This window comes from Heterodontus francisci, chromosome 14 (genome assembly GCF_036365525.1).
Source record: "Heterodontus francisci isolate sHetFra1 chromosome 14, sHetFra1.hap1, whole genome shotgun sequence".
Taxonomy (NCBI): Eukaryota; Metazoa; Chordata; class Chondrichthyes; order Heterodontiformes; family Heterodontidae; genus Heterodontus; species Heterodontus francisci.
Genome location: NC_090384.1, coordinates 79,656,943 through 79,678,348, shown reverse-complemented (window position 1 = coordinate 79,678,348; position 21,406 = coordinate 79,656,943). Strand labels below are relative to the sequence as shown.

The following is a 21,406-nucleotide window of genomic DNA, read 5'->3' as shown; positions in this document are numbered from 1 at the left end:
TATGCCCCCTGGTGATAGCCCTTTCCGCCCTGGGAAAAAGTCTCTGACTATCCACTCTATCTATGCCTCTCATCATCTTGTACCCCTCTATCAAGTCACCTCTCATCCTTCTTCGCTCCAATGAGAAAAGCCCTAGCTCCCTCAATCTTTCTTCGTAAGACATGCCCTCCAGTCCAGGCAGCATCCTGGTAAATCTCCTCTGCGCCCTCTCTAAAGCTTCCACATCCTTCCTATAATGAGGCGACCAGAACTGAACACAATATTCCAAGTGTGGTCGAACCAGGGCCTTATAGAGCTGCAGCATAACCTCGCGGCTCTTAAACTCAATCCCCCTGTTAATGAAAGCCAGCACACCATACACCTTCTTAACAACCCTATCAACTTGGGTGGCAACTTTGAGCGATCGATGGACATGAACCCCAAGATCCCTCTGTTCCTCCACACTACCAAGAATCCTGTCTTTAAGCCTGTATTCCGCATTCAAATTCGACCTTCCAAAATGAATCACTTCACACTTTTCCAGGTTGAACTCCATCTGCCACTTCTCAGCCCAGCTCTGCATCCTGTCAATGTCCCGTTGCAACCTACAACAACCTTCCACACTATCCACAACTCCAGCAACCTTCGTGTCATCGGCAAACTTGCTAACCCAGCCTTCCACTTCCTCATCCAAATCATTTATAAAAATCACAAAGAGCAGAGGTCCCAGAACAGATCCCTGCGGAACACCACTGGTCACCGAGCTCCATGCTGAATACTTTCCATCTACTACCACCCTCTGTCTTCTCTGGGCCAGCCAATTTTGTATCCAGACAGCCAACCTCCCCTGTATCCCATGCCTCCTCACTTTCTGAATGAGCCTACCATGGGGAACCTTATCAAACGCCTTGCTAAAATCCATATACACCACATCCACTGCTCTTCCTTCATCAATGTGTTTTGTCACATCTTCAAAGAGTTCAATAAGGCTTGTGAGGCATGACGTGCCCCTCACAAAGCCATGCTGACTGTCTCTAATCAAACCATGCTTTTCCAAAAAATCATAAATCCTGTCTCTCAGAATCCTCTCCAATAATTTGCCCACTACCGACGTCAGACTGACTGGCTTGCAAGGGATCAGTATTGCTTTAAGAGCAGACAAATCTTAGGAGTTATAGGAAGGTGCATTTTCGTTCCCTTCAAAACAGCCATTTGGAGACTGCCATTCAAAGGGTGCATTCTCATAACCATGGAAACAGCCACTGGGTGTGAGCCTGATGCGATACATTTGTTTCAACTCAATTTTGAACTGGGTGATTAGTGGAAGACAGTTTGTTCTCACAGAAGACACAGACAGCTGTGGTGTCAGCACTGAAAAAGAACTCTCAACCATTTTACTGAAGGAAATAGGATTTTTGTGTTTAATTATTATCTCTTGAAATTCTAAAAAGTCAAGCCAAGGCAGAGATCTCTGGTAATTTAAATTGAAGAAAGGGAAGTTAGACTGTGACAATCTTTTATCCCTCAAAAACTCTAAAGTCAGATTGATTCTGTTGAAAGTGTTTGCAAGTCGTTAATTGTTGAAATTCGCTGGACTTTGAACAACATTCTGTGAGGACTTCGAACAACATTCTGCGAGGACTTCGAACAACATTCTGCGGGGGACTTCGAACAACATTCTGCGGGGGACTTCGAACAACATTCTGCGAGGATGTCGAACAACATTCTGCGGAGGGCTTTGAACAAAATTCTGCAGGGGACTTCGAACAACATTCTGCGGGGGACTTCGAATAACGTTCTGTGGGGGACTTTGAACAACATTCTGCAGGGGACTTCGAACAACATTCTGCGGGGGACTTGGAACAACTTTGGACTGTAAATTTGCAAGGACTCTAATTTTTATATTTTTAAATGTTCATAGTATTTAAGAATTTAGTTCTTTTAATTAAAGAGTTAATTTGTTGATTTAAAGACACCTGGTTTGGTTAGCCTCATTCAGGGGTTAATAGATGATACAATCCGGTTAGGTCTTTCTTTAATTTGGAAAGTTTTAAATGATATGTTAGCCGATCTGTGGAGGGACGGGATTGAATTATCAGTGCGTTTCTCCCAGCACAATCAGAATCGTATATTTTGATTGGGGGCTATGGACAGGAGCTGTCGGTTGTAACAAAATCTATGGCCAGAATTTAACGCACCCCACCAGGAGCGGGCTAGGCAGCGAGGGTTGGGCAGTAAAATCTGGTGGGATTGCGGAGTAGGTGGCAGACGGCTTGCCCACATTTAGGCCCCTTCCTGTCACCACTGGTATTCTACCAGTGGCGGATGGGCAGCTTTGTACCGGAGGAAGCTACCTTGTAATGCCTGGCATCCTCCATGCGGGCTACGGGGGGAAGGCCTTCCTGATCAGGAACCCAGTGCCCCACAGAGGGCCCGCCCCCAGTGGCACAGGCCACCTTCGTGGAAACAACCCCCCCCCCCCTCCTACACTCCCGACAGCTCCCACTTGCTGGAGCCAAGCTGATTGTCCCCGGTGGGGCCCGACCCCCATTAATCTTTTTGGAAGCCGACATCAATGTTCCTCTTCTGTCTGGGTGCAGTCCCAGCAGTGGCCACAGCTCCTGGTGGCGCTGCTGGGACTGAAGACTGCCAGTCCCCTGAATGGCCGGCAGTTCTCGGAGGCAGGACTTCCTGCCTCAGAGGGGTGGAAGACCCAACTGCAGCCAATTAAGGGACTGAGCCACACTTCCAGGCCCAGTGGAGGTAGGCTTCCCCCAGCTTTCAAGCCAGTGGGCAGGGCAACCACCTCATTGTTAAATTCTGGCCCATGCTTCAGGTCCTTTAAATTATTAGAACAAAGAACAGTACAGCACAGGAACAGGCCATTCGGCCCTCCAAGCCTGCGCCGATCTTGATGCTTGTCTAAACTAAAAACCTTCTGCACTACCGGGGACCGTATCCCTCTATTCCCATCCTATTCATGTATTTGTCAAGATGCCTCTTAAACGAATAGAACTGTTAAGTTCTATTTGTTGAAATAGCTCCGTCCATATAATGCTTAAAGGAATGCTTCAGGGAAGGCTCATAAAAATCACATTTCCTAGGGCTACAAATTAAAATTAAACTTGCATGAACATTTTTTTAAAAATCTTGTGCCTGTGTGAAGCTAATACACATTCTGCATTTAAGGAAGAACAGGATGACTCAGTTTTTGGTACTTATATAGCCTTGTAGCCTACTCATTATATGTGTCTACTGGGTTGAGTCTATTGACCCAGAAAGTTGGATTCATTCCAATAGGTAGGACATAGAACAGGTTTGATGTAATCATGGTATTCTGATGCTATGATGTATATTGGCATCTGGTGCATTGTGTTAATTCCATTTCTGACATAATTCTAGGACAGTGTTGCTATTCTGAGTGGGCAAAAATTTGGCCGATGGAGTATAATGTGGGAAAATGTCCACTTTGGCGGGAAGAATAGAAAAGCAAAATATTATTTAAGTGGAGAGAGACTGCAGAATGCTGTGGTACAGAGGGACCTGGGTGTCCTTGTACATGAATCACAAAAAGTTAGCATGCAGGTACAGTAAGTAATTAGGAAGTCAAATGGAATGTTGGCCTTTATTGCAAGGAGGATGGAGTATAAAAGTAGGGAAGTCTTGCTACACCTGTACAGGGCATTGGTGAGACCGCATCGGGAATACTGTGTACAGTTTTGGTCACCTTATTTAAGGAGGGATATACTTGCATTGAGAGCAGTTCAGAGAAGGTTTACTAGGCTGATTCCTGGGATGAAGGGGTTGTTTTATGAGGATAGGTTAAGCAGGTTGGGCCTTTATGCATTGGAATTTAGAAGATTGAGAGGTGGTCTAATTGAAATGTATAACATTCTGAGGGGGCTTGACAGGGTAGATGCTGAGAGGATGTTTTCCCTGGTGGGGGAATTTAGAACTAGGGGGCACAGTTTCAAATTAAGGGGTCTCCCATTTAAGATGGAAATGGGGAGACATTTCTTCTCTCAGAGGGTCGTTAGTGTTTGGAATTTTGTTCCCCAGAGAGCAGTGGAGGCTGGGTCATTGAATATATTCAAGGCTGAGTTGGACAAATTTTTGTTTGACAAGGGAGTGAAGGATTTTGGGGGGGAAGGCAGGAAAGTTAAGGCCACAATCAGATCTGCTATGATCTTGTTGAATGGCAGAGGAGGCTTGGGGGCCATTTCTTATTTTCTTATAAACCACTTCCAACAAGTTGCACTTGTATTTTACCTTTAGCATAGTAAAATGTTTTCACAGGAGCAGCTGGCAAACAAAATTTGACACCAAACTACATTAGGAGATATTAAGAGATTTGAGCAAAAGCTTGATGAAAGAGGTAGGTTTTAAAGAGCATCATAAAGGAGGAGTGACGTGGAGAGCGAAGACGTTTGGGAGACAAATTCTACAGCTCGCGGCCTGCACAGCTGGGCAGCATGACCACCAATGGTGCAGGGAAGGAAATCGGGGTACTTTGTGGGTGAACTTCAGGAGAGTATTGCAGGGTATTAGAATGAAAGAGCATCTCCATATTTATGCAAAAGTAAAATACAGCAGATGCTGGAAATACTCAGCAGGTCTCACAGCATCTGTGGAGAGAGAAACAGAGTTAACATTTCAGATCTGTGACCTTTCATCAGAGCTGCCAGACCTGCTGAGGAAAGCATTCCAGACATCCCAGGGAAACAATAATCGAATCAGGGATGGTGACTCAGCAAAATTATCATAAGAAAAATAAGAGCAACGAAGAAAATAATGGCACCAAAGAGTGACCAATCTCCAGAACCAGAAGGTTTCCAACCAAGGGTTTTAAAGGAACTAGGTGAGAACATTGCAGATGCCCAAACAATTATCTTCTAAAGTTCTCTTAATTTGGGAACTGTTCCTTTAGATTGGAAAATTGTGCATGTCACTGATGTTTAAAAAAGGTGAGGGAGGAAAACCAGGGACTTATAGATCAGTTAACATAACATCAGTAATTGGAAAATTACTAGTCAATAGTTAAGGATAGAAGTGGCTGAACACCTTGGAAATTTTCAAGCCAATATGGATTTGTAATGGGGAGGTCATTCCTGACAAACTTGCTTAAATTTTTTGACAAAGTGACTAAAGTAATGGACAGGGTAATGTCAATGCATGTTATTTATATGGCTTCCAGTTGGTAAAGTCCCTCATAAGAGATTGTTAGTTAAAGTTGAAGCTAATGGAATTGAAGGGAAATTATTGACCTAGTTAAGAAATTGGCTGAGTCACTGAAGACAGAGAGTAGGGATAATGGGCAGGATATGGCTAGTGGTATCCCACAAGGATCTGTGTTGGAGCCTCAACTATCCACTGTATTAATTAACGACTTAGATAATGGGATAGAGAGCCACATATCCAAGTTTTCTGATGATACAAAGATAGCTTTCAATGCAAGCAATGTAGATGAAAGTATAAAATTACAAAGATCTATAAATAGATTAAGGAAATGGGTAAAACTTTGGCAAATCAATTTCAATGTAGATAAATGTGAGGTCACCCACTTTGGACCTAAAGAGGCTAGAACGGAGTACTCTCTAAATCCTGAAAAGCTAGAAACCGTAGAGGTCCAAAGAGACTTGGGGATCAATGTACATAGACAATTAAAATGCCATGGTCAGTTTCAGAAAATAATCTAAAAGGCTAATGGAATACTGGCTTTTATACCTAGAGGACTATAATGCAAGCAGCTGGAAGTTATGCTGCAGCTATACAACACCCTGGTTAGACCACACTTGGAGTACTGCCCACAATTCTTGTATAACCTTTCTGAGTAGCCCCCATTATTTTTTGATTTGTACTATGTCCTACAGTATAGCTACTGTTAGGGGCCTATAAATTACTCCCACCAATGACTTCTTTCATTTGCTATTTCCTATCTCCACTCAAACTGATTCTACATCTTGATCTTCAGAGCCAATATCATTTTTCACTAATGTACTGATTTCATTCTTTATTAACAGAGCTACCGCATCTCCTTTTCCTTTCTTCCTATCCTTCTGAAATGTCAAATAACCTTGAATATTTAGTTCCCAGCCTTGGTCACCTTACATCCACATCTCTGTAATGGCTATCATATCATACCCATTTATTTCTATTTGTGCTATCAATTCATCCACCTTGTTACACATGCTGTATGCATTCAGGTAAAAAGCCTTTAATTCTGTCTTTTTACCATTTTCCCCTACTCTGACCTTATTTGCTGGTGCACTCTTATGTTTGTTCGCTCTGTTCCTTTCTGTCACACTCTGGTTATCTTTACCTGTATTGCAACCCTGCACTTTTGCCTTGTCCTTTCTCGTTAACTTTCTAAATTTCCCCACGTGAACCCTCCCCCCACTATTTAGTTTAAAGACCTCTCTAAAGCCCTAGTCATACGATTCGCCTGGACACTGGTCCCAGCATGATTCAGCTGAAGGCTGTCCCAACGGTTCAACACCCTCTTTCCCCAGTACTGGTGCCAGTGCCCCATGAATTAAAACACATTTCTCCCACACCAGACATGCTGTTTAGTGGCAAGGGCTACCCACTCTACATGTGAATTGCAATGACTTGAATGACAGCTGCGCCAATAATTCAGAGCATCACCTCCTCCGAGGGGTTCAGGAGATGCAGCCATTCCTGTCCCCCACAGGTTCGTTGCTATTCCCTCCTGTTATGTGCAATTGTGACCTGCAGGAGAGAGGGAAGAGTGTCAGTGAGTGTGGTGCAATGCGTTTGGGTGATGTTCCTGTCAGAGCTGAATAGCTGAAGGTATATGTTAGCTGCGAGATGTGGTACTGAGGCTTGCAGCAGGGGTGAGTGTGTGAGGGTGAGATGGAGCATATGAGTATTAGGCACAAATCCAGATTGCTAGAGACTGTTGATGGGTGAGTGATGAGGGTGTGGTGCATGGAGCAGTGTGTGAGGCTGGTGGTGTGGTGGTTAGGACATGGCATTTGTAGATGCATTCACTGACCTTGTGTGAGGTCATTGAATTGTTTCCAGTACTGTAGCCAGGTTCTCAGGGGCAGAGTTCTTGCATTGACCTCTGTGGCTCTCTGCTCCCATGCCCTGCTAAGTATATGTCTGGAGGGTCTCCTGGCCCCATGCAGAAAGATGACCTCTCTCCTCCTTTCCCAATTCTGCACTAAGGCCTCCAGCACTGCATCAGAGAACCCCGGAGCCCTCTCTCTGGCCTGCTGTTTGATTGCTCCTCTTCTTTCTGAGAGACTCTTTCACAGCCACCTCCAGCCCCTGCTGCAGCCAGAATTTACCTGTTCTTTAAGAAGTGCAGGCTAGTTTTAATAGGTGTTAGCCTTGCACGAACATGGACCCCCTGTTGTGACATGCAGCCACTCAGCATGTTTAGCGCTGGGCTACATGCCACAGTCATGGAGATGAGCAGGCAACATGACGTTTGCTTGCTTACAAAGATAACGGACCTTATCCAATTTGTAGCCTGAGGACTTTCAACTGTGATGATGTTCATGCTTAGTATGTGACCCCTAGTTTTTGCTTGGAGGACTTTATCAACTGAAGATAGGGATGTGCATAAAAAGGATGAAAGGCCCTTTACTGTGGAGTAGGTACCACAGAGAGATCTGGGTGTTCTTGTGCATGAAACACAAAGTTATCATGCAGGTGCAGCAAGTAATTAAGAAGGCAAATGGAATTTTGGCCTTTATTGCTAGGGGGTTGCAGTTTAAAAATAGGGAAGTCTTGTTACAGCTGTACAGGGTGTTGGTGATACCGCACCTGGAATACTGTGTACAGTTTTGGTCCCTGTATTTAAGAAAGGAAATATCGGGGAATTGAGGGCTATGAGGAGGTGGCACGAAAGAGGAGTTGAGGTCTGGGGCAGATCAGCCATGATATTATTGAATGGCGGGGCAGGCTTGAGGGGGTCGAATGGCCTACTCCTGCTCCTATTTCTTATGTTCTTATGTTCTTATGCAGGTGTGTTACCAGCATGGATCACTGGCCATTACTTCAAAGTGATGAATATTCGATGTTAAGCTGTGGTAAATCGGCAGTTTAACTTGAACTGACTGGTCTTTACAATGTTTCAAAGGATGATTCAAGATTCTGAGACATTCTAATTAAAGACACAGAATTAATCACATCGAGGTGAACTCTAAATTACAAAGTGATTTATCAGAATTCCATGCATTTGAAGTCTTACTAGATTGTTGTTGCTACATTCTGCTGAACAGCATTCACATGTTAAATTGTAAGGACAGCTTTTAAAGCTCATGGTACATTGATTCACGTAGTTAAGCTCAAAGATTGAAACACCAAATCATTATGCAGAAACCAGGTTGTATTTGATACTGAGATGGTTGGTGGTTGAAATCTTTCACTGAGCATTGCAGTCTTGAGCCAAAACATCCAATTCGAAATGCCCCCACTCCCCACTCATAGTAAAACGTGTAATGTAGCAGTGCTGGCGACACACTGTTGACCAGTCTTTGTTCAAAAGTGTTAGGCATTTTCACGAGAGTGGGCAGGAGGGTGAGAGGTGGGTGAGAGGGAAGAAATCGTTTAGAAATATAGAAACATAGAAAAGTAGGAGCAGGAGTAGGCCATTCGGCCCTTCAAGCCTGCACCGCCATTCAATACGATCATGGCTGATCATCCAAACGCAGTACCATGTTCCCGATTTCTCCCTGTATCCCTTGATCCCTTTAGCCCTAAGAATTATATCTAACTCTTTCTTGAATATATTTAATGATTTGGCCTCAACTACTTTCTGTGGTAGAGAATTCCACAGGTTCAGCACTCTCTGGGTGAAGAAATCCCTCCTCATCTCAATCCTAAATGGCTTACCCCTTATCCTTAGACTGTGACCCCTGATCCTGGACAGAGAACATTTGAAAGCACAAATTTCTGTTCACTCAGTTTGTAAGGACTAAGGGCAGAATTTTAACATCCCACTGGGTGCGGGAGTGAATGTGCATGTGATTTGAAAATCGCGTTCTCGGAGGTCAGCAATGGCTCCCGTTCCCCAGAATGTGAAGAAATTTTTAAAGGGACACAGGGAGGGAGGGAATATGAAGTCTGAATGCCTCTAGTTAATTGGCAGTTGAATTCATTGAGGAGCTCATTGAAAGGCTTGTCAGGAACAGTTTGTAAGTTTCAATAGGATTGCATGGGCAAAATGCCATGTCTGAAACATGGCAGGGTGTAGAAGTTGTCCACACTGCAGGGGCCAGAAGGGCTGTTGGAAGGGCTGTTTAACTATCGTAGAAGCCTAGAAAAAAGCTGTTTAAAAATGCCACAGAGTAGCCATTGCTGGAGCTGTAAGACTTGCATTCGACAGTCGTGAGTGGTAGGGATCTGGAAAGGGATGTGAGGTCACTGGCATCACTTGGGCAGCTGGGGTTGACAGGGGAAGGCCTGGTGAACGAATGTGCGCAGGTGAGGGAGATCAGATGCGAACAGGCTATTCTGACCAGTATGAGCTTCAGCAGGTGCAAGCTTCTGGACAGGAGGAGGCCAGAAGAGCACAGTGGGGGACTGCAAGTGGAAGAAGCCACTACCCGAGACATCAGGTGTGCCGCCCAAGAGTCATCTACCTGAAATGACAGAGCACCAGTGCTGTAAGAGTCTGCGCCTGTACATTTGTGTCTTCATCCACAATGACCTGAGTCGTCACTTGCCCCCATGGTAGTCCCTTGCCTGCAGCCGTCAAGGTCGCCATTGCCTTCAATTTCTATGCAACCGGGTCATTCCAGGGATCAGCAGTGGGCCTAGGTGGCTTCGTGCAAATGGCAGCTCATCACGCCATCAGGCAGGTCACAGATGCCTTATTCCAGAAGGCAGAGGACTACATCCACTTTGACACTGCTGGGCCAGCACAGGCACAGAGGGCATTGGGCTTTGCTGACATTGATGATTCCCTCAGGTCCAGGGGTTCATCGATTGTACCCACATAGCCATCAAGACACCGACACACAAGACAGTCAGATGCCTGATCAGACAGGGCTCACTGGATATCTAGCTGGTCTATGACCACAGGAAGTGAATCTTGCAGGTCTGCGTTCAGTTCTCGGGCAGCTGTCATGATTCCTTCATCCTGCAAGTCCCAGGTGCCGCATCTCTTCAGGCCCACATCCAGACACTGCAGGTGGCTACTGGGAGATAAGGGTTATTCCCTAAAGAGATGGCTTCTGATGCCCCTCCATTACCCACACATGGATGGAGAGAGGCGCCACAGCCAGAGCCAGCTACTAACATGGACCTGCATTGGACAGACCAGTGGCATCTTGAAGATGCGTTTCTGTTGCCTTGACTGGTCAGGTGGTGTACCCCAATATGACCCAGCAAGAGTGTCTTATATCGTGGTTGTCTGCTGCACCCTGCACAACATGACAATACAAAGAGGCCTGGAAATAGATGAGGAGGACTGGGAGGAGGAAGAAGAGGAAGAGGGTTTGCTCAAGAGGTGGCCAGCACCCAGGTATTAGAGGATGCCTGGTGATACTGTCCCAGACCTTAGGGTGAACTTCAGGCTGGCATGGCTGCAAGGGCCACGCTGATTCAGCAGCATTTCACCTGATTGCCTCTGAGCCCTTATGACCAAAGAAACATGAACTCACCTTCTGGCATGCAAAGCTATCACTCCTCAAAGACTCATATCTGTGATATCCCATTTCCAGCCACGACCATGGAGAATGAGGTTTCCACTGCCATTACTCTTCAACATCACAGAGCATGGAAATACAGCAATCCCAGGGCCCTACAGCTCCTCCCACCCAGGCCACAATCCTCCATCCGCCTTTTGACATGAAGCATCAATAACACACATATCCGATTGATAACATAAACAAGTGATATTGCAATGAGAACAAAAGAGCACTCAAATGTGGAGAACAGCACCCAGGTGACCCATTAAGTGAATTCAATGGTATGGCGCCTTTCTTTCTCTATCACTTCTACTGGCAGAGCATGAAGTGGAGGCAGCCTGCTCCCTAGTCTACACCACGACCACCCATTTTGGCCACTTCACGAGCATTGTGGGCTCTCTTCTCCTGCAGGCAGCGTTCCCTCATCTCTTCCAGTATGACATACACATGAGCTGATGTTGCTCCTCAGAGATGTCCCCTTCTGAATAGCACCCCATATGTGAGGGTGACTGCTGTCTCAGTGATGCAACTGTACACTTGAACTGACAATGTTAGGGAGAACTATGGACGTTCTGTGGGGTCAGTTCTTATGCATGTTGATGTTTACAGAGTCGGTGACCTATCACCCTGGTGCCACTGGTCACTCACCTTACCAGACCTTATCAGGTCATTGAAACTCTTCCTGCACTGGACCCATGTCCTTCTGGTGAGACTCCAACCATGCCTTTTGGTCTCTCTTGGCAGATTTCTCCTTCCAGACGCCGGGAGAAGGACATCTCTCCAGTCTGTATCTGTTAACGTCACAAGGGAGGCATCAGAAAATCATGGTGCTATCCCGGGGACGCATACCCATGCCTACGCGAGCCCACTGAGTTTCTTGCTGCTCCATACCGTCAGGTAATGGCAAACCCAGTCATGATTGCCATTTGCTTTTTAAAATCGCCCTTGGTTTCCAGGTCCTGCCTCCAGGCTGCTCCCAGTGCCTCTAATTGGGTGCCGAACCCACCCCGGAACAATTTCATTTGAAAATCACAGTGACTCCTGACAATGCAGAGCATGTACAGAGTGATCGTGGACGTCATCAGTGCGTGCAAGCATTTGCCAGATTGCCAGTATGAATGCACACATGTGCTCATTGACATCACCGCACAATGACATCTTCACCCCTCAATAACTGTGATCGCCGGCTTCAATCCTGTTAACAGTACTCAGCTTCTTCCCGCCATCCCCTTTTCATTTGCCACTTTCGGTTTCTCGCTCCATCCTGCCTCGCTGCTGCTTTCCCTCAGCTACTTGCTCCCGACGTTGCCGCTTCTCCCTCTCAGCTGCTCGCTTATCGCCTTGCCGCTTCCTCCCCTCAGCCACTTGCTCCTCCCCTCACCCTTTCCCCCTTGCTCCTCCCCTCACCCTTTCCCACTTGCTCCTCCCCTCACCCTTTCACTCCAGGCCTTGTTGTTTCCCCCCTCGGCCAATTGCTCCCTGCCACACTGCCCAAAGGAGTGGCTGGGGGCGGGAAATGAGCCGCTGAAGCGGCAAGGCGAGGAGCAAGCAATGAGGGGTGACGGGGCAACATGGGAGCAAGTGACTGAAAAGAGGGAAGCAGCAAGACCTGGAGCGAGCGCCCGAGGGGAAGAAACAGTGAGGGTGGGAAGAGAGGCTGAGTGAAGGCAGTGGCGAGGCGGGGAGCAAGCGGCGAAGAGAAGCGCGATGGCAGGAGGGAGCGGGGTACTGTTGGGGGTGGGTTGGAGGCGGCAATCGCAGCCATTGAGGGGATTTGGGTTTTTTTTTAATGACAAATTGAGCAGCGCCATCCTTATTACTGGCAGCTGCCTGAGATGTCGAAGACAGTGACATTTCAGTGGATGAGGCTGCATTTGCGCATGTGCCAGTACGGCGCTACATAGTGGTTACGTTGTCAGCAAATGCAGTCTTTGAAAATTGGGGTCCTTCTATGAGTAAACAATACACTATTACACCAACAACAGCTTATATTTATATATAGCACCTTTAACATAATGAAATATTCCAAGGTGCTTCACAGGAACATTAAAAAATGAAATATGACACAAAGCTGCATAAGGATATTAGGTCAGATGACCAAAAGCTTGGTCAGAAAGGTGGGTTTTAAGGAGTATCGTAAAGGGGGAAAGTGAGGTAGAGAGGCAGAAAGATGTAAGTAGGAAATTCCAGAGCTTAGGGCCGAGGCAACTGAAGGCGTGGCCACCAATGATGGAGCAATTAAAATCGGAGATGCTCAAGAGGCCAGAATTAGGTGAGTGCAGATATCTCAGAGGGTTGTGGGGCTGGATGAGATTATGGAGATAGGGAGGGGCAAGGCCATGGAGGGATTTGAAAACAATTATGAGAATTTTAAAATTAAGACATTGCTTGACTGGGAGCCAATGTAAAGCGGCGAGCACAGGTGTGATAGGTAAAAGGGACTTGATGCCAGTTAGGACACGGGCAGCAGATTTTCAGATGACCTCAAGCTAACAGAGGGTACAACGTGGGAGACCAGCCAGGAGTACATTGGAATAGTCAATCCTAGAGGTAACAAAGGCATGAATGAGGGTTTGAGCAGCAGTTGAGCTGAGGCAGGGGCACAGTCAGGCAATTTTATGGAGGTGGAAATAGGCAGTCTTAGGGTTGATGCGAATATGTAGTCAGAAGCTCATCTCAGGGCCAAATATAACATCAAGATTGAAAATAAACTGCTTAAGTCTCAGACAGTTGCAAGGGAAAGGGACATAGTTGGTAGCTAAGGAACAGAGGTTGGAGCAAGGACTGAAAACAATGGCTTCAGTTTAATTGGAGGAAATCTCTGCCCATCCAGTACTGGACGTCAACTAAGCAGTTGGATAATTTAGCAACAGTGGAGGAGTCAACAGAAGTGGTGATGAAGTAGAACTGAGTGTCATCAGCATACATGTGATAACTAATGCTATGCTTTGGGAGATATTAAATTTAAAAATTAAAATAAAACATTTAAAACTCGTGAAAGGATGAAGAACGAGAGGGCACAGATTTACGATAATTGGCAAAAGAAAAAACCTTTTCACGCAGCAAGTGGTTAGGATCTGGAAGGCACTGCCAGAGAGTGTGGTGGAGGCAGATTCAATCGAGGCATTCAAAAGGGATTAAGATAGTTACCTGAAAAGGAAGAATGTGCAGGGTATGGGGAGAAGGCGGGGAAATGGAACTAAGTGAATTGCTCACTCAGAGAGCCGGTGGAGATATGATGAACTGAATGGCCTCCTTCTATGCTGTGTCAATTCTGTGATTCTGTGATTTTTAACTTTTTCTTTCTGACTCTTTTATCTCTATCTCCTTAATCTACTTTTTCTTTACTTCTCTTTATTTTGCTTTCTTAACTTGATTTTACATTGAATTAGATATTCTAATTCACACTTTCTGGTTTAGGCTCTGTATTGGGGGAATGATGACTTGGAAGAGCACGTGGGTTTGGGAGCAGGTGAGGAGAGTGTTAAAGCCAGTGAAATTAATCCTGTGTTGGGAAGCCAGCTCCAGCCAGCCAACTTCCAGGTTTCACTCAAGCACATTAGGCCACGTGTGTGAAGCCCTAGAGGCGGGTTGGCAATTAACATATATTAATCAATCAATCAGAGTGATATTGACACTGATTTTTAAGTTTAACATGAAATCCATGTGTTTTCCCTGGCTTCCTGAAACTCTCCAGTGAAAGATAGGTGAGAACATAGCAGCAATTGAGGGGAGTCAATCAATCTCAGGGAAATATGACTCTACATACTAATACTCACAGCTGCTTTCTTATTTGCTATTGGGAAAGGGCATTCACAGTACTTCTGCTGAGAGTTGACTTTCTACATTTTGTAGGTTTTTTCTACACTTTAGAGATTTGAGCTGTCAGATCCAGATGGGTGCTGTTTATACTGCCTTAGATTGGACCTCAGATGAGGAACAAGATGACCAGTAAAAGCACCAGCTGCACAGGCAGCAGCAGAGAGGGGAACAGCAGAAAGGAGGCCATACCCATCATTCAGGGTCTACAGGCAGAGAATCAGTTTCTTCGACATTTCGGAACAGCAGTGTCTCAGGAGGCTCAGGTTTTCGCGCAGACATCTGAAACCTGCTGAATAAGACCTGCTGCCAGCTTGACTTGGTGGCCATGCTTTACCAGTGGCTATCAAAGTTACCACCAACCTCAACTTTTTTGCATCTGGGTCTTTCCAGGGTTCTTCCAGAGACATTTGCAGGAACTCCCATGTGGCAGCCCACAAATGCATAAGACAAGCTTATTGGCTTGTTCATTCGGGCCAATTATGTCAAACTTTGCCTGTGATGATGCCAGTCATAATAAGCAGGCGTTTGAGTTTGCGTCTCTGGCTGCTTTCCATCGATACAGGGTGCCAACAACTGTACATGCATGGCATTCAAGGCTCCCCAGGTCACCTAGGAGTATTCATCAATCACAAGGTCCTTCACTGCATCAATTTTCAGTTGGCGTGCAACCACAAAAAGTTGTTTATGCAGGTGTGTGCAAAATTTCCAGGCAGCTACCATGATGCTTTTTACCTGCAGCAGTCCAACCTACCTGATGTCATCACAGCAGAGTTAATGCATGGCTGCTCAGAGGCGAGGGATACCCACTTAAAACATGACTGATGACATCTCTCAGAAACCTGAGGAATTATACCCAAGAGTGCTATAGGATCTTAAAAGAAGTGGCTGCAGAGATAGTTGAGGCTTTGGTGAAAATCTTCCAAAATTCCTTAGATTCTGGAAGGGTCCCAATGGATTGGAAAATAGCAAGTATAACACCTTTATTCAAGAAAGGAGAGAGACAGAAAGCAGGAAACTATGGGCCAGTTATAGGGAAATTACTACAATCCATTATTAAGGAGGTTATAGCAGGATACTTAGAAAATCATAATGGGATCAAACAGAGTCAGCATAGTTTTGTAAAAGGGAAATCGTGTTTAAATAATTTATTAGCGTTCTTCGAGGAAGTAACAAGCAAGGTGGATAAAGGGAAACCTGTAGATGTGGTGTACTTAGATTTCCAAAAGCTGTTTGATAAGTTGCCACATCAAAGGTTACTACACAAGATAAGAGCACATGGTGTAGGGGTTAACATATTAGCTTGGATAAAGCAAAAACAAGAAATGCTGGATTCACTCAGCAGGTCTGGCAGCATCTGTAGAAAGAGAAGCAGAGTTAACGTTTCGGGTCAGTGACCCTTCTTCGGAACTGACAAATATTAGAAAAGTCACAGCTTGGATAAAGGACTGGTTAGCTAACAGGAAGCAGAGGGTAGGGATAAATGGGTTTTATTCGGGTTGGCAAGCTGTAACTAGTGGAGTGCCACAGGGATCAGTGCTGGGGCCTCAACTATTTGCAATTTATATCAATGACTTGGATGAAGGAACCGAATGTATGGTAGCTAAATTTGCCGATGACATCAAGATAGGAAGGAAAGTAAGTTGTCAACAGGAGGTAAAGAGTCTACAAAATGATATAGATGGGTTAAGTGAGTGGGCAAAAATTTGGCAGATGGAGTATAATTACAGAAAACACGAACTTGTCCAGTTTGGCAGGAAAAATAGAAAGGCAGTATACTATTTAAATGGAGAGAAATTGCAGAACTCAGTGATACAAAGGGGTCTGGGTGTCCTGGTATATGAATCAGAAAAGGTTATTATGCAGGTACAGCAAGTGATTAGGAAGGCAAATGGAAGTTGGTGTTTATTGCAAGGGACATCAAGTATACAAGGAACGAGGTTTTACTACAGCTGTACAGGACCTTGGTGAGACCACATCTGGAGTACTGTGTACAGTTTTGGTCTCCTTATTTGAAATAATTGCATTAGAAGCAGTTCAGAGAAGGTTCATTCGACTCATTCTGGGGATGAAGGGCTTATCTTATGAAGAAAGGTTGAGCAGGTTGGGTCTATACCGTTGGAGTTTAGAAGAATGAGAGGTGATCTTATTGAAACATATAAGATCCTGAGGGATCTTAGAGTGGATGCTGGGAGAATGCTTCCTCTTATGGGGGAGACGAAAACAAAGGGACACGGTTTAAGAATAAGAGGTCTCCCTTTTAAGACAGTAATGAGGAGAATTTTTTCTCTCAGAGGGTTGTTGGTCTGTGGAATTCTTTTCCGCAGAAAGCAGTGGAGGCAGGGTCATTGAATTTATTCAAGGCTGAGTTAGATTTTTGATAGACAAGGGAGTCAAAAGTTATGGGGGGCAAACAGAAAAGTTGAGTTGAGACCACAACCAGATCAGCCGTGTTCTTATTGAAAGACAGAGCAGAGTGGAAGGGCTGAATGGCCTACTCCTGCTCCTAAGCGCTATGTTCCTATAATAGTTGTTCTTTTTTTTGCTCCAAGCTCCTGCAAATTGCCTCTTTGCATTGGCCCTTTAGATACTGGAGTTGAGATCCCATCATGAGAGTCCTCATCATACCCACTGCGCTGATTGGATGGGAAACCCAGAAGTAAAATGGTAATGAGGTGGCTTTGTTCAAGATCTGCAGAACATACTTCCTGGTTTCGCAAATGATATCAGACCCTCCCGCTCCCAATAAATCTCCCAGTTGTCAGGGCCTGCGTGTCTTAGTAAGGGTTCTTCTATCTGATTGGTTGAAGAGACACGCTGTTGCTTGCTGTGGTCCAAGATCCCTGTAGAGGGCACCGGGCTGTATGTAGTGCCTGATGACCATATATTGCTACACAAAAGCCCATGAAAAGTCTGTGTACAGCTATAACGTAATGAACGGCAAGTGCCATTTGTTCATTGCTGGCCACAAAATTTGGGCCATTATAATTTATAAGACTAAATTTAGATAGTGAACTAGCCTTTCTAGAATCTCCTGACTTCAGGACAGAACTAACTTCTCAAGCCTTCATCACAATAATAGGCTGAGTAATATACTGGAGTACAGATATATATTGTAAATATTTCTTCACTTGAGATGATCAAAACAAGTTGTACCACAATATGATTAGGATGAGCAACATTGCATAACTGGGAGATTAGGAAGTTTGTGACCTGCAGATGCACATATTAAAGAGAAAATTTGGATCCTTTTATATTAACCGTGTGGCATACATATTCTTAAAAACGTATAAAAATTCTAATGTTTTTTAAAAAACATATGTTAGCATTTTGCTTCAGATACAAATACATATGAAGCCTGTGTGCTGTGTTTGACTTTCGAGACTTGTGTGATCTTGAATACCCACTCGGGGGATGCTTACATTTTGCACGCCTGTGACATTTAAAAGTGTAAAGCCCTGATTCTTACAGGGACACAGTGTCATTCTGCCAACAATATGTGTCCTTAATAAAATAAATTAATTCTTGTTTCTAACTTGAAGATTGTGATATTACAATTGTACAATGTTTCAAAGCATGATTATGTAAAACTCAAAGCATGATTATGGTGTTGCCAAACCACAAAGCTTGCAATACATATTCAGAAATTTGGGTGAGAAAATTGACTTGGACATGTGTTATTTTGTAGTACTAGGATTATTTATTAATTACTGTATTAAGTTTTCATGGTAATTGACAAAAAAACAATCATTCATGTGTTCAAAATCAGTTGAAACATTTTGAACGGCAAACTGAATACACTGGGCCATTTACAGCACTTTATGAAAGCCTGTAATTTGACAGCACTGTAATATAAATAAGGTGGCACTCATGTCTCTGGTAACATGGGGCACGACCGTGAGAGGAGTTTTTTCCCCCTGTCAGTGACAGATATTAAGGGCTACCGCATGGAACAATGCACCTAAGGCTGCCATTTATTTCTTGCCTGGACGCCTAAAACACAGCAATTTCACGGGCTGCACTTTACATTTCCACCACCGAGCCGTAAATAATGGCAGCCTGCACGCGTGGGCCATACTTCACGGAGCTGCCGTGATATTAAGTGCGGTGGCTCATTCAAATCGCTGGGGTGGACCACCCCCCCCACCCCCCACGATGACGTGGAGGCGTTGACTGCGCAGGTGCCAATGCCATTTTTAAAGGCCTTCGAGCCCTACATTGCAATTTAAAATTTAAAGGGACATTGTTTTTAAAAAAATAAATAACTTGATCTCAACCCTCTCCTACCCCACCCCCCAATAACCATAGAATTAAGTACCTGCCCTTTCCCTCCCAAAACACTTAGCTGGTGCACCTGACCTTCCGCCCAGCTCCCAATGAAGATCATAAACCTTAAACTTTACCCCTTCCTCCCCATCCCCTAGACCAATTAAATTATTCTGATCCGAAGGCGTGGGAGTGCCGGCCACCGGTACCATTATTGGAGTGGGACAGACGGTGGGGGCCGGTAAGTAATTAATTCATTTATTTACATTTTTTAAAATATGCAGATTTTGCTCCCATCGCCGAGCGGCGGAGGGGCCACCACGAGGCCTCACTGCCACTGGCAATATCGGGCTGGGCCTCTCCCAGAGGCATTTTCCGGCCCAATATTGCCACAACCCCCGACGTAGGGGTGGTTGTAAAATCCAGCCCTACATTTCTGCCTTATACACACTTCCTCTGAAACCAGAAAAGGTTTCCAGCTGAAAATTAAGTTTGTGATGACAATTTTTAAAAATTTGAATGTACAAAATAATCATCTTATGTGATCTTCCATTCCTCCTCGTGGCCAAACCCCTGGAGCTGAATTTTCGGGGTCTCCCAAAGTCGGCAAGGGAGGCTGGAGGGCCCCAAAAATACCGGCGCCAGGCGGCGTGTCAATTTCAAGGTGCCGATCTGGCACCAGCAATAATCACCAGGACAGGGACGGGTGGGACAGGAAGGGGGAGGGTGGAATATTTAAAGGGGCAAATGGGTTTTAGAAGCTGTCAGTTTCTGAACAGCTGAGGGGAGGCAGGTACACAGTGGGGAGCCAGTCAAGTCAGGCCCAGGACATCACCCGGGCACCATAAGTGAGTCAGCGGGACAAGGGGGGACTCAGCACTTGGTAAGTACGTGCCCTTGGCTCTGCACAGGTGACAGGGAGAGTGGGAAAATGGGGTCATCACTCCCTGGCATTATAGGGGCAGAAGAGCAGGGGGCAAGGCTGCGATTCACAATAGGACAGCCACCAGTCCAAAAGGAGGGCAGCAATGGGAGGCACAATTGTCAGATTGCCAATGGCAATGAGGGGCAACACCCACTGAAGGAAGGACAAAAGCCCAGGCATCAGGAGGGCAGTGGAGGCCATTTTCTCAGCAAAGGATCTACTGCCAAAGACGGAGCTACCTGACGATGACTGAAACCCAGTGCCGCAGGAGACTGCGACTCTTCAGGTAGCTATCAAAGTCACTGTGGCCTTGAAATTCTTCACTTCAGGCTCCTTCCAAGGATTAACTGTGGACCTTGGTGGCATCTAGCAAACTGCTGTACAGCATTGCACCTCGCTTGTCAATGATGCCATCTTTGCCAGAGCTGGACAGCACATTCACTTTACAATGGACACGGCCTTGCAGGGACAGAGGGCATTGGATTTCGCCTCCATTTCTGTATTCCCCCAAGTGCAGAGCATCATTGATTGCCCCCATGTGGCCATGAGGCACCCAGCAACCAGCCAGTGAGATCCTCAACATCCATCTGGTCTGTGACCACAACAAGTGCTTCCACCATGTGTGCGCTCACTTTCCTAGCAGCTGCTATGACTCCTTCATCCTTCGGCAGTCCAGGCTGTCTCAGAACCTCACTCCAATCTCAAAAGTGCATAGATAGATCCTTGGGGACGAGGTATCCTTTGAAGACATGGCTGCTCACCCCTCTACGGGAGCCCCAGACAGAGTCACAGAGTCAATATACCCAATACCACCTGTTGAGTAGGACAATCATTGAACAGGCCATCGCGCTTCTGAAGATGCGGTTCTGGTGCCCAGACCAGTCGTCTGGTGTCCTCCAATACCCTCACACAAGGGTCTCGGTCATTGTGGCGGTCTGCTGTGCTTTCCATGAAATGGCTCTCCAGGGCATGTATAGACCTTGAGGATAATGAGGCCCTGGAAGGAGACAGTTTTTCGGGGGAGGAGCAGGAGTGATTGGTGTGAGAGGAGGAGGAAGAGGAAGCGGAAGGATATGATGTTGAACAAAGAGGTGCTCTTGCTGCACGAGGAGGTGGCCTTCTTCTGTCACCCTCCAGGAAGAGGAGTTCCTTCCTCTCCCTTACAGCCTCTGGCATTATACCTGGGTCGGCATTATACCTGGGTCAGCATCAATGAAGCGAGGGGCTGCCCTGCCCCAGGTGCCAGGCCTCCGGCTCCCCTGTGACATCTCACTTCCCTCTGGTGCAGTGGACGGCTTTCGCGCAAACTTCGGAATGCTCCCTCAGGACAACCAGCAGGCTCTGTGATAGCTGCCATGGAGTGTCTAAATGAGCCCCGCACTTCATCTGGCATGCCTTCGTTTCCACCCCCAGTGGCTCTAAGTGGACAGGAAACCTGTCCATGCCAATTAAGGGCTCACCCCTGTGAAAATCTTAACTTTAATCAGTTTCTGCGCACAGGTGGGTTGCTGACCCTAAAATAGACCCGGCTACTGTTTCCTGCCTCCGTAGTGGAAATTCAGCCTCGGGATTTTAATTGGTGCTTTTTCCTGATGCATAGTACAAATAAGGTCTTCACCATATAAGGAATCACATAAATCTACTGCTGCTTCTTGGCAAAGCATGCCACTGCAGTAACAAGTAGTTTCTCAGAGCAGATACCTCTCTTTTACCAAAATGCAATTAATTTCATTAAAAGAATTGCTGATTGCAT

The 21,406-nt window shown here is 45.7% G+C and overlaps 1 protein-coding gene across 1 annotated transcript in view; it reads left to right on the top strand.

Annotated features, from left to right (window-relative positions):
* The window catches only part of cstpp1 (centriolar satellite-associated tubulin polyglutamylase complex regulator 1), a 458,657-nt gene that overhangs the window by 261,164 nt on the left and 176,087 nt on the right, over positions 1-21,406 (top strand). The gene's annotated exons all lie outside the window — the stretch shown is intronic.